This window comes from Chiloscyllium plagiosum, chromosome 5 (assembly GCF_004010195.1).
Source record: "Chiloscyllium plagiosum isolate BGI_BamShark_2017 chromosome 5, ASM401019v2, whole genome shotgun sequence".
NCBI lineage: Eukaryota > Metazoa > Chordata > Chondrichthyes > Orectolobiformes > Hemiscylliidae > Chiloscyllium > Chiloscyllium plagiosum.
Window position 1 is genome coordinate 56,305,716 of NC_057714.1, and position 13,411 is coordinate 56,319,126.

Genomic DNA, 13,411 nt, shown 5'->3' on the forward strand with positions numbered 1-13,411 from the left:
ATTTCACTCAATTAGACTGATCTGGTTCATTTAGTCAAACATGACTTGGTTTGGTCAGACTATGCAATGGCCATAGTTCCCTGCAGAAGCAGTCACTGACAAAGCAGGTTGTCGGATCCCTTTGGAGTGTTCCTCCTTCAGAAAAGAGGTGTTTTTTTGGGAGGATGGGGGAGGAGAAGAGGAAAGAAGAGGAGAGGAGAAGGATCAGGTTTTATCTACAAGAACTGGTTGGTGACAGAGGGGTTAACTTCAAGACACTGAGCATAAGTTCATTGCCCTTTAGCAGTGATCCAAATATTCAATCATTCGAGAGATGGACTTCTATCCTGTCATTCCCACAGCAGACACAAGATTCATGAAATTCAAAAACTTATGCAATGTCTCAGTTATAATTGAGAAATCTCCTTAAGGTAACTGTTATGTGGCGATGCCAGTGGTGAACTGAGGTGGACAAAGTTAAAAATCATACAACACTGTTGTGTGATTTTTAACTTTGTCCTTCAGGTAAAAGCTCCCTCACAGTTATAACATTCACTGGACTTTCCTGACAGGCAGCCGAGAAGCAGTGCTGTGAAAAAGGCCACAATACAGTGCTCCACGTACTTTCCAGCAAGCTGCAAGGCTTCATTCAGATCAATTTCTTCATCTCCCTCCTTCTTTTCATTCTCATTCTTGGGAGAGTTTTCTGACTGTATCCATTCCAGAGATCCAGCAGTTTCTTGCCAATGGCCACTCTGGTCCTGAGGTGGTACTGGTGTATCTTTAATTAAATAATTGGTCTCTGTCTCTGCAAGATGGGCTCCTCACTCTCGTTGGGAGGAATAGCTGCATCAAGGCCTCAATAGCTCCCACTTGACTTTCCATCCTTAGGCTTGTGTTTTCATCCACAGCACAGAATGAGTCAAAGGAGCAAGGTGTTTCCATGTCAACAAAACAATGCCAACAGTAAGCAGAATGCTCCACAAAATTATTCAGCAGGCCAAGTCCCAACACTCGAATGTCAAATCTCTGTTCCTGAGGAATATATTGTGGCACCTGAAGTACACAGTTCATGGTTGTGCAGTTGAGGATGTCCTGCTCACCAATCTTCATTGTCATTAATCAAATTTAATAAAACTCCAAAGATTGCTCTTATGTCATCCAGTATGACTGGAGGCACTGTACTAGAGGAGAGAACATAGAACAGTATAGCCCTTTGGCCCTCGAAGTTGTGCCAACCTTTTATCCTACTCTAAGATCAAACTAACTTACATACCCTTCATTTTACTATCATCCATGTGCCTATTCAAGAATCGCTTGAATGTCCCTAATATATCCAACTCTACTACCAATGCATTCCACACACCCAACACTCTTTGTGTAAAGAAGCTACCTCTGACAGCTCCCTTAAACCTTCCTCCAATCACCTTAAAATTATGCCCCCTCTTGGTAGACATTTCTAACTATTCACCCTATCTATGCCTGTCTTCATCTTGTACACCTCTTTCAAGTCAACACTCATCCTTCTTCACTCCAATGAGAAAAGCACCAGCTTCCTCAACCTTTCTTCATAAGACATGCCCTCCAGTCCAGGCAGCTTCCTGGCAAATCCCCTCTGCACCTTCTCTAAAGCTTCCATATCCTTCCTATAATGAGGTGATCAAAACTGAACACAATATTCCAAGTATGGCCTAATCAGGATTTTATAACCCTGCAACTCTTAAACTCAATTCCCCTGCTAATGAAAGCCAATACACCTTCCGCCTTCTCAAAAACTTGGGTGGCAACTATGGAGTTGGTCACTAAGATCCATCTGTTCCTAAACACTGCTAAGAATCCTGCCTTTAACTCTGTATTCTGTATTCAAATTCATCCTTCCAAAATGAATCAATTCACACTTTTCCAGGTTGAACTCCATCTTCCAGTTCTCAGCCCAGCTCTGCATCCTGCCAATGTCCCATTGCAACCAATAACAGCCCTCCAAACTATCCACAGCTCCACCTACATTTGTGTAATTGGCAAATTTACTAACCATGCTTCCACTTCCTCATCCAAGTCATTTATAACAATCACAAAGAGCAGTGGTCCCAGAACAGATTCCCGTGGAACACCACTGGTCACCGAGTTCCAGGCTGAATACTTTCCATCTACTGCCACCCTCTATCTTCTATGGGTCAGCCAATTCTGTATCCAGACATCCAAATTCCTTGTATCCCATGCTGCCTTTTGAAGAATTAGGGAATTACTGTTTGCCATGCAAACCTTGTTTTCTTCCCAACTATATTGTGTGATCAGCTGCTCACAATGCCATAAAGCTCAAGCAGAAGAGATGATGAGCTATGAGTCTTTATACGCAATGAGATAACCCTGATTTTCTTGGTTGTGAATGGTAACACTCTCCAACACACAGAAACAGTATTCCACACCCCACAGAGATGCAATCAATTTGTCCCTCTCTTCATCCTCACCTAACTGCTCCATGCATTATTTTACCTTATCCACAATATGATCCAATCCTCCCAAGACCCTGAGTTCCTCCTTAAATCCTCTGCATGTTTGGATGTGAGTGAAAGCAGAGTCTCCATGGCCAAATATCCAGTTGTAATGTTCTCTAGGTCTAGATGCTTGTTGTGGACAGTTTCACAGAGCTTGCAAATTTTCCCTTTAATCTTTTTCATTTGTTGTCATTCAGCTGTTGTGAACAAGGGTCCTGGCCCATCTCCAGAAGATGGATCATCAAGTCCAGACTAGTTCGATCCAGATCTATGTTCAATCGGTCTTAGCTCAGGATGTAGATTAGTGCTGCTGTGCAAAGAACTAAATTCTGATTCTTCTGTGCATCATTCAGTGTCTTGAAGATCATGGCTATCATCCCATAGGCTCTCAGAAGCAATCGGAAACTTTACTGTTTACAACACCTTTTGAAAAAGAACCAAGGACAACATAACCTTGTTAAAGGAGCAGACCTACACAGAAAATCCAGATTTGATCTCTGCAAGTCTTCAGAGAAGCCAAGAGGCAGTATCAGATGAGGTTAGGGGCCCAAATGAACCTTACAGACTCCTGCTGCCTGTGGCAAGGCTTAAACAACACAACAGGATACAAAACAGAACAGAGCAAGATGATGGACAAAAGCACATCCCTTCCTGATGTCCTCAATGCCTTCTACGCTCAATTTGAGCAGAATGCCAGCTGTGGGGTGCCACCTGCCCCGACAGTCCCAGACACACCTGCTCTCTCCATCACCGCTGCAGTCATCAGATCAATCTTCCTGAGAATCAACCAAAGGAAAGTGGTTAGCCTGGACAGAGTTCCCAGGCAAACGCTCAGATCCTGTGTGGACCAGCTGACAGAGGTATTCACTGTCATCTTCAACATCTCCCTCCGACAAGCTGAAGTCCCCACCTGCTTCAAGAATACCGCCATCATCTCCATACCAAGAAAGTACATGCAGCGTACCTTAATGACTACTGCTCAGTGGCTCTAATCTCAATAATCATGAAGTGCTTCAAGAGGCTGGTCATGGCCCACAATAACTCCAGTCTCCCAGCTTACCTCAATCCCTATACAGCTTGCATACCGATATAAAAGGACCACAACAGGTGCCATATCCTTAGCCTTGCACTCATCCCTGGAACATCTCGGCAAAAAAGACACCTACATCAGACTCCTGTTTATCAACTACAACTCTGCCTTCAACACCACTAACCCCTTCAGACTGATCTCAAAACTCATGACCTTGGTCTCGACTCCACCCTCTGCAACTGCATCCTCAGCCTCCTGATCCATAAACAGCAGTCAGGAAAGATGAACAACTGCTCCTCCTCCACGACGACACTCAACACTGAAGCCCCCAAAGGATGTTTTCTCAGCCCCGTACTGTACTCCCTGTACACCCTAATTCCATACAAATGCCATCCAAAACTTTGCTGACGACACCACTGTGGTAGGAGAAATGTCAAACAATGAATCAGCATACAGAAAGGAGCTAGAGGGCTTGGTGATGTGGTGCAATAATAACAACCTTTCTCAGGGTTGATGAAACTAAAGAACTGACCATTGACTTCAAAAAGAAAGGAGGAGAACATGCACCCCCCCCCCCCCCCCCCACTCCCCCCCCACCACCACTCCGCCCAATCACCGCATCAACGGTGTGGAAGTTGAGAGCATCAAGTTCCGAGAGTGATGATAACCCACAACTCATCCTGGACCTCCCACATAGATGTGATGATCAAGAAGACACAACAACGCCTCCTCTTTCTCAGGCGGCTCAGGAAATTTAGCATGTCCATAAGGACCCTCATCAATATTTACAGATGCACCATAGAAAGCATATTGTCCCATTGCATAATGGTCTGGTACAGCAACTATTCTGTCCAGACCAAGAAACTACAGAAGGTTGTGTGTACATGATCAAGAAGACACAACAACACCTCCTCTTTCTCAGGCGGCTCAGGAAATTTAGCATGTCCATAAGGACCTTCATCAATATTTACAGATGCACCATAGAAAGCATATTGTCCCATTGCATAATGGTCTGGTACAGCAACTATTCTGTCCAGACCAAGAAACTACAGAAGGTTGTGTGTACACCCCAGGCCATCACGGAAGCCAACCTTCCATCCATGGACTCCATTTACACGTCTCATTGCTGCAGAAAGGCTGCCAACATCATCAAAGATCTATCCTACCCCGGTAATGCTCTCCTACAGCCTCTTCTGTCAGAGACAAGATACAGAAGCTTGAACATATGCACTAGCAGGTTCAAGAACAGCTTATTCCATTTCATTGTTAGACTGCTGAATAAGCTCTCTAACTTCAAATAATGCTGATTTGTTTATGTTGATCTTGTCTCGCTTGCATCCTGTGTGGCATAACCTGTATGCCTTACTCAGTTCAAGTTTTATTTTCACCCCATGACCTGTATGTCATTGTTTACTATGATCTGCCTCTACTGCTCACAAGCAAAGTTTTTCACTGTGCTGAGGTACACATGACAATAAAGAAATCAAATCAAATCAAATCAAGTAGATTTAGGTTTCACTGAAGAGGTCACATTAGAAGTCACAAAACATTTACCAGATACAAAAAAAAAGCTGTAAGAGATTTGCCAGCACAGTAATGAAATAAAGGAAGTATCCAGATCAAAACAAATGTCCGTAAGAATGCCAAGGCTGTCTACCTAACTATATAATTTGATGCCAGTGGGGTTGGTTCACTCAGATGGCTGTGAGACTGGTTGGTGATTCAGCGTGGCTACAACAGCAGGAGTTCATTTCTTTAACTAATTAATGTTACCATAAAGTTCGCAGCTTCTCTACCTCACCCCTTACCTTGGATGTGGTGACACTCGGTTTAAACCTCCAGCAGCTATCTCTCTCTCTAATGAAACAGTAGCCCTTTGGGACAATGGTGAATTTAACGTTACTATACCTATACTGTCAACTATGATTGGTCAGTCTTCTATGCTAGATTTGTAATACAAGAAAGTCAATGAAATTCATCAAGGCCTTTTAGGTGTTTCAAAGTGTCATAGGAAAATGTCACAGACACTGTGGAGATCAGATATTTTTCAATTAATTTGGATAATGATGGCCATTCACAGGACAAGGAATGAATTTAGAATAGAGAAAAATAAACCACTATTAAGACAAAATTTTCCATAAAGTCAATAGGAGTGGTTGGGAATTGATTTATTGCAGTTTAAAGGCAAGACCTTCATCATTGTACTCCATTTGTGAAGGCAAACTGACCTAAACCATCTACACAGAATCAAGTCAGTAATGGAATCACTAAAGAAAAACCACTCAGTAAATGAAATTTCAGGCATTGAAGTATCAATCAATGGTTTACAGTTTGCAAATGAATAGTTCATGACATTTGAATGTGGATATGTTTTGATTCATGTCACTAGTTTACCCACCTATTCTCAGGCAATTGGAGAAGCTAAGTGAGTTGTGTAGGCATTGATGAAGATTTAAATGTATTATTATTATGATGAAACAAAATTATCATCACTAACGAATAGATTATCACTGTCAAAGTTATTGACAGGCAAGAGATTGAGAATATCACCACCATCTCTGTCTCAGAATTTGCAGTCTCACAGCTCTGAGAATAACCATAACAAGGGAGATAATGCAAGGACACACAAAGGGGCATCGAGGTTTGGATCAACAACAAAGGATTCAGGACACAAGGATAATCAGAGCTGAAGCCCAGGGAGACTGTATGGCCAAGTGATCAGCAAAGATAAGGAATGCTCATAGCAAAACACAACAGCCAATGTCATATATGTTTATGGAATTAAGATGATAAATCATAATGCATTGATATCAATGAAAGGAAATAGAAATGTGGAATTATTTCTTTTAAAAAAACAGAATAAGAAAGCTCCATAGCCTGGCAGGAGAGGAATGCTCACACTGAAAGAAGGAAGAGTGCAAAACCTACTTGTTCTCAAAATGAAACCAGAATCTGATCAAGATGATTAGTCAAATCCTCACAGAAACTAACCCTGTGATGCCTGAGACTTTGGAGGGAGATGCTCATAACATATGTATAAAGGTGATAAAGATTTATAGGGAAGAAGGAGATCAGACGTATGTTGCTGGTATTTTCTAACAAACCTGTTCTGAGATGTAATTACACACTCCTGGAACAGGTTTGTCTTGAATCCAGGTCTCCTATCTCAGTAATAGGAATCCAAATATCCCATAATGATACTACATGGCTTGTCTAAACAGCAGATAAGGGACCACACTGTAATCCAGCAAGAGATTTTATGAGAGCTCATTTCTCTCCTGCATTTGCTGTTGTTACATACCTTAGTGAACCTTTGGCAGCAAATGCAGGAGGGAAACAGTCTAATTGGAAGAGCAGTGGGTTGTGCAACTCACGTGGTTACACTCAGCCACAGGCTTGAAGTGATGTTGGTGAGTCGACAAGAGAGGAGGAAGCAGTCTTGGGATTACCATTGACTAGAAACTCAAATGAACTAGTGATATGAATGGTACAGGAGCATGTTAGAAGCTGACGCACATTCACAACAGCGAGTACTATCTACACGGTGCACAGCAGAAATCTAGTGAAGATCCTTGGACAGCATCTTCCAAACCCTTGACTATTTCCATCAAGAAGGGCAAGCACATTCAATATATGGGGACACCACCACCTGCAAGCCATTCACCATTCTTATTTGGAAACATATCATCTTTCCTTCACAGTTATTGGATCAATATCCTGGAATTCCCTCCCTAAGGGCATTGTAGGTCAACCTATAGCAGGCAGATTGCAGCAGTTCAGGATGACAGCTCACCACCACCTTCTCAAGGGCAATCAGTGACAGGTAATAAATGCTGGCCACTCAGCAACACCCATATCCCTCGAGTGAATTCAAAAAAAGGAAGTTTCTTTCTGCCTTTAGCAGGATAAACTAACTGTACTGGAGAGGAGCTGTTTAGTTAATGAGATAAACTAGTCCTGTCCAGGTCTCTCAGTGTGTCCCCAAATAGTACAAATGCAATCATCTTCATGTTGCTTGCAAACAGGGTGAGTTTGGTTAATGGAGAGCTGGGTAAAGTAGGGAGGAAGTACTTACTCCAATACCATTCTTTTGTTTATAAAACAACAGATTCCCTGCAAGTTCCCAGTTCTGAGAAAGGATCGCTTGACTCAGAACATTAATTCTGTTTTCTCTCCACAGATGCTTCCAGACCTGCTAGAGATTTTCCAGCAATTTCCATTTTTGTTCCACTCTTTAGGTTACTTTATCCATTGCCCAGAATGTGGCCTATACTTCTCTGCAGTGATACCTACGCCCTCCAATTCTTGGACGATCACATCAAGGAGGGTCAACTTGCCGCTGGCAAGAAGACCCTTGGTATGTTTGGCCTGTCCAGAAACAACCACCTCTGGGTGTACCCTCCTCCCCACCCCCCCAAGCCTCCAAGACTTAACTTTGGAACATCTCAGGGTGGAAACAACTGGCACATGGAGCAGGTATAATACTGACATAACATACTGCCATATAGCAAGATGTATACCACCTAGTCTGAGGACTACTTAGTAGCAAGATTAGCTGCCTATTTCTGTAATCATACCAAGTAGCATGGCAAGATACAGTAGGAATCTGTGAACATGCAGGTAGGTGCAAAGTAAGTGAGTGCTAAGAGACCGAGTGACCAACCCTCAGATGCAGCCTAGTCTAGTCTGTGAGCTGGGTCCCTGTCATGCAACATATCCTGACTGCAGCCTTTCAGTATTAGTGGCTGGTGTGGCCTGCAATGCATGTCTATGCTTCCAGAGACAACTGCCAATGAATCATAGAAGTACCAGGATGCTTGTATTGGGTTGGCAGATGCTAGATGCCAATGTTCACGGAGAAGGCATGTTTGCAGCCAATGCCTGTGGACCATGCCCTGAGATACTTCTGCCCAGAGTTTAGCATGGAGGTAATTCAGAGCAAGCAGCAAGCCAAACCTGACAGGTAAATGTCCTGGTTTCCTTGTTGAGATTTCCTGATGTCAAGCTTCTTTGGTGAATTTGATGGTATGGGAGTCTGAATATTAGTGAGGTAAGTTGTGACATAATCAATCCCCATCAATTGGCATCTCCCTGCTGCTTAGCTATGATCTCAGAATGTCATTTGTGAAATATATAATAGTTAGAGTGAGATGATTGCAATGTCAAGATGGGCCTCATCGTATCTGTCACCCAGTTCTGCCACACATCTCATACAGGCTATGTCACTCAGCTCTCTATAATATTTTGTACTAAATCTTAAATCTGAGCAACTTGAGGCACAAGTTGGCGATGGTGGATTAGAAAAATAAAATGTACTGTGGCCATGCAATGGCTAGTATTTAAAGAAATGTTACAAGGTCTACAACCAATGTAAATTTCTTAAAGACAGAAGATCCAAAAGGAAAAGTGAATTAACCATAATTAACAAAAGAAATCTAGTATTGCCTATTTCAAAGAAAGTGACTTATAAGAATGCAATAAATACTAGTAAGTCTGAGGACTCGGAACAATTTGACCCAGCAAATGAGGGTCAAAAACTTATTAAAAAAAAGAGGATGCAAAGTAGCAAGGAAGATAAAGACAGACAGTAAAAGCTGCAATCAATAAAAGTGAGAAAGAAAATGATCAGTAAGAATAAATCCAGGCCCAATGCAGGTAGGGAAAGAAGAAGTTATAGAGGAGAGAGGGAAGTGGCAGAGAAACTAACCAGTTACTTCATAGGCGAAGATATAAGAGATTTCCCAGAAATACTAGGTGACCAAAGGACTTGTGCAACTGAAAAGCGAGGAGGAATTAGTATGAAGAAAATGGTAATGCTTGAAAAGGTAGCTGGATTGAGGGTCAGTAATTGTCCTGGACTAGATAAGCTACATCTGAGAGTATTGAAGGAAGCAGCAAGAGAGCTAATGGATGTGTTAGTGGTTGTCTTTCATAATTTTGGAGATTGCTGAAAGATTCCTGCTGATTGGCAGGTAGCAAATGTAACCATATTATTTAAAAAGGGAGGACGAAGGAGGGTGGAAACCTGCAGACCTGCATGTTTGATATCTGTGGTAGGGAACATTTTAGAATCTATTATAAATGATGTGATAAACAAACATTTAGGAGATAATGGCATAACTGGGAAGAATCAACATAGATTTATGAAAGGGAAGTCATGTTTGACAAACTTTTTGAAATTTTACAAAGATGTTACTTGCATAGAAAAAGGAAAACCAGTGGTTGTAGCATATTTAGGTTTTCAGAAGGCTTTTAATTATCTCCAATGCAGGAGATTAATAAATAGAATTAGAGCACATGGAACTGGCAGCAATATGCTAATATGGATTGAGATGTGTTGACTGACAGTAAGTAGAGATAATTCTCAGGATGCCAGGCTGTTACTAGTTGGGTATCGTGTGGATTAATGATAGGTCCACAACTGTTCACAGTTTTGAATAGCACCAAAAAAAAGTACTAGAGAAACTCAGCACATGTGACAGGATCTATGGAGAGAAAAACAAAGTCAAGGTTTTGGGTTTGATGTGGCTTTTGTTTAGATGATTTGGTGAGGACCAATTGTAATATTTCTAAATATGTTGATGACTAAAAACTAGGTGGCACTGTAACATGTCAAAAGGGCACAAGAAGGCTTCAAGAGGACATACAGGCAAAGTAAATAGGTTAGACCATGGCAGATGGAATAGAATGTTAATTATTCACTTTGGTCAAAAACACAGAAAGACCAAATATTTCTCAAAAAGTGAAGAGTTAGGAAGTGTGGGTGTCCAACAGGATCTAAACAACCTCATGCATCAGTCACCACAAGCTAGAGCATAGATGCAGCAAGCATTTAGGAAGGCAGATGAAATGTTGGCATTTATTTCAAGGGGAGTGGAGTACAGAAGTAATGGTGTCTTACTGTAATTGTATAGAGACTGGTGAGACCTCATCTGGTGTATTTTAAACAGTTTTAGTTTCCTTTTCTAAGAAAGTATATACTTGCCATAGAGGTAGCACAGCAGGGAGTTCACCAGATTAATCCCAGGGATTGCAGAATCATTTTACGAGAAGAAATTGAGGAAACTGGGTTTACATTCTCTCCAGCTTTGAGGAATTAAAGAATCACATTAAAACTTCCAAAATTCTTACAGTCACGTTATTAATATAGATTGGATGCTTCCCCTGCTTGGTGACCCCAGAACAAGCAAACATAATCTCAGCGTAAGGAGAGTTAAATTTGAGATGAGGAGGAGTTTTTTTTTTCATTCAGCGGACAGTGTAAAAAAGCTTAATAATTGAACAGATTTATTGACCAAAATCAATGTGTTTCTGGACACTAATGACATTAGGGGATATAGAGATAACACCAGAAACTGGCCTTGAATATGGTCAGCTATGAACTGGAATCGTATGGTAGTCTGAATGGTTTACTCCTGTTCTGATGTGAAACATAACCATCTCCTACAAAGTATTGGAATTTGTGAATTTCAGTACTTTGATGTTGAACAAAATAAATTCAGTATAAATTATCCAAAACCTTGTAAAGATCGGAAAGATCACTATGGAAGTCCCCTAGTTTCGGATCCCTCGTACTGAATAAAATATGCTGGATTAGGTACTGAGAAACATAATCTAGTCTTTGGGAAAAACTTTTTTTGTGTTGAATATTTGTTCTAATTATTTTGTTGACTCTGAAGCTCCACCTCATGCTAATCTCCTGTTAATATTCAAAAATAAGAATAAAATGTAAACGACCTGAGTCATAATTCCCATCCGGTTCCTGAGGAGAAAAAGCTAATTAACATGCAAAAGAGATTAGAACCATTTAGTAAGGCCTACGATATTTGGTAAGAAGATAAATCAATCCTCACAGCCTGCGCACAGTAAGAAGATATTTATCATTATTTGGTTGTATTAGTTATTTACTTTGCAAAGTGAGGCGTACCAATTATTAGCTTGAATACAATCTGTCAGGGGCAGAAATCTGCTTCAATACATACAAGTAAGGACAGAGAAAGAGAGAGAGAGAGAGCAAAAGAAGACTAAGTGCTAAGAATTAATCATTGTGTGCAGACATTAATAAATTCAGGTAATCCTTATGGGCACATGGACTTTGCTATCAGATCAGTTAAAATTGGTACATATCTTAATCATAACTTCTGTGGGAAGTGAAATGATGCTTTTGAGATTTGTAAAAGACCTATTAATTCTCTAAATGGTCAAAGTAATAAGAGCTTGTACATCTCTGATTGCAGAGGGATCGGGGTCCATGTGAATATATTGTAAACGGCTGATATGCAAGTACAGCAAGTATTTAGGAAAGGAGAAAGTGAGTCTGCAGATGCTGGAGATCTGATGAAGGGCTCCATCCCGAAACGTTGATTCTCCTGCTCCTCAGATGCTGCCTGACCTGCCGTGCTTTTCCAGCAACACACTCTCAAGTAATTAGGAAAGCTAATAGACTGTTAACATTTATTGTGAGGGGAACAGAAAATAAAGTTAGTGAGGTTATAGTTCAATTACACAATGTCTGGAGTACGGAATAAAAACAGTATAGGTCTGCTTTTTTAAGGAAGGATATAAATGCATTTGAAGCAGTTCAGAGAAGATTTACTAGAATAACATTTGGAATGAAATGGTTGTCTTCTGAGAAAAGTTTGGACTGCTTAGCTTCGTATCCTTTAGAACTGAGAAAAGTTGGAAGTGACCTGATTAAAACATGTAAAATCCTGAGATGTCTTGACAGGGTAGATATGGAGTAGATAGTCCTCTTCTGGGACAATCTAGAACATTAACAGTAAGATATCACTAACTTAGGTCAAAAAGGGGAGATTTTCTTTTCTCATAGAGAATCATGAGTATTTGAATTCTCTTTCTCCAAAGAGGGAGGAAGCAAAGACTTTGAATACTTTTAAGGTAGAAATGGAGGGAGATAAAAGGATATTAAAGGTAAACAGGGTGGTGGAATAATTAGATCAGCCATAACCTTATGGAATAGCAAAGAAAAGTTAAGGAGCTGAGTAGTCTATCCCTGCTCTTAGTTCGTAAGTCTGCACGCTCTTGGTTAGGTGAAGTTTATAGCCACTGGAACTTAGAGGAGTTAGACATGGCTGAGGGGTCTTGACAGGATAGGTGTTAAGAGAATAGTTTTCTATATGTTAGTCCATGTTACTTATACCATTGAAAGTGATATTTTTGTTGAGAAAGATATTTTGAAGTTTTTTTAACAGTTGGTTAAATGGTTATAATAATCACAAATGCACACTTTAGGCTGTTTCAGTGCTCATGGAAGTTACTATACCTTTTGAAATAGGAACAGGAATAGGCCATTCAGCCCCTCAAATTTGCTCTGCCATTCTATAGGATCATAGTGATCCAACATTCCTCATGACCACTTGCCTGCATTTTTCCTGGAACCCCAGTGATCAAGAGTCTATCTATCTCAGCCTTAAACATACATCTGTTGGCCCAAACCTGGATATGTTCTAGGTCTTGCTATATTTGGATTCTATCTGAGGAGTTGCAAATTGTGCAATCTCAGCAGACATCCTCACTTCTGACCTTAAGATGGAGGGCAGGTCTTTGATGAAGCAATTGAAGATAGTTATGCCAAAGATGCTATCCTGAAGAACTCCTGCAGAGTTGTACTGGAGCTGAGGTGACTAGTTCCACTCACCACAACCAACTTCCCTTGCATCACATAAGACTTCATTTGATTCTCATTGACTCTGATTTTGCTACAGCTCATTGATGCCACACTTGCTCAACAATAGCGGTGATTTCAAGGGGTGTCACTCTCTCCTCACTTTTGGATTTACCTTTCACAAAACTAATGCTGACTCTGCCTGATTACCTTGAGCTTATTTTAGGCCTCTGTAATAACTTCTTTAAAATAGTGCTTTGTAGCTCTCGATGTTGGCCAAAG

At 40.9% G+C, this 13,411-nt stretch overlaps 1 pseudogene; it reads right to left on the reverse strand.

The window, feature by feature from the left end:
* Positions 1 to 279: 279 nt before the first annotated feature.
* Positions 280 to 3,768, reverse strand: LOC122550250 (annotated as a pseudogene).
* Positions 3,769 to 13,411: the final 9,643 nt, after the last annotated feature.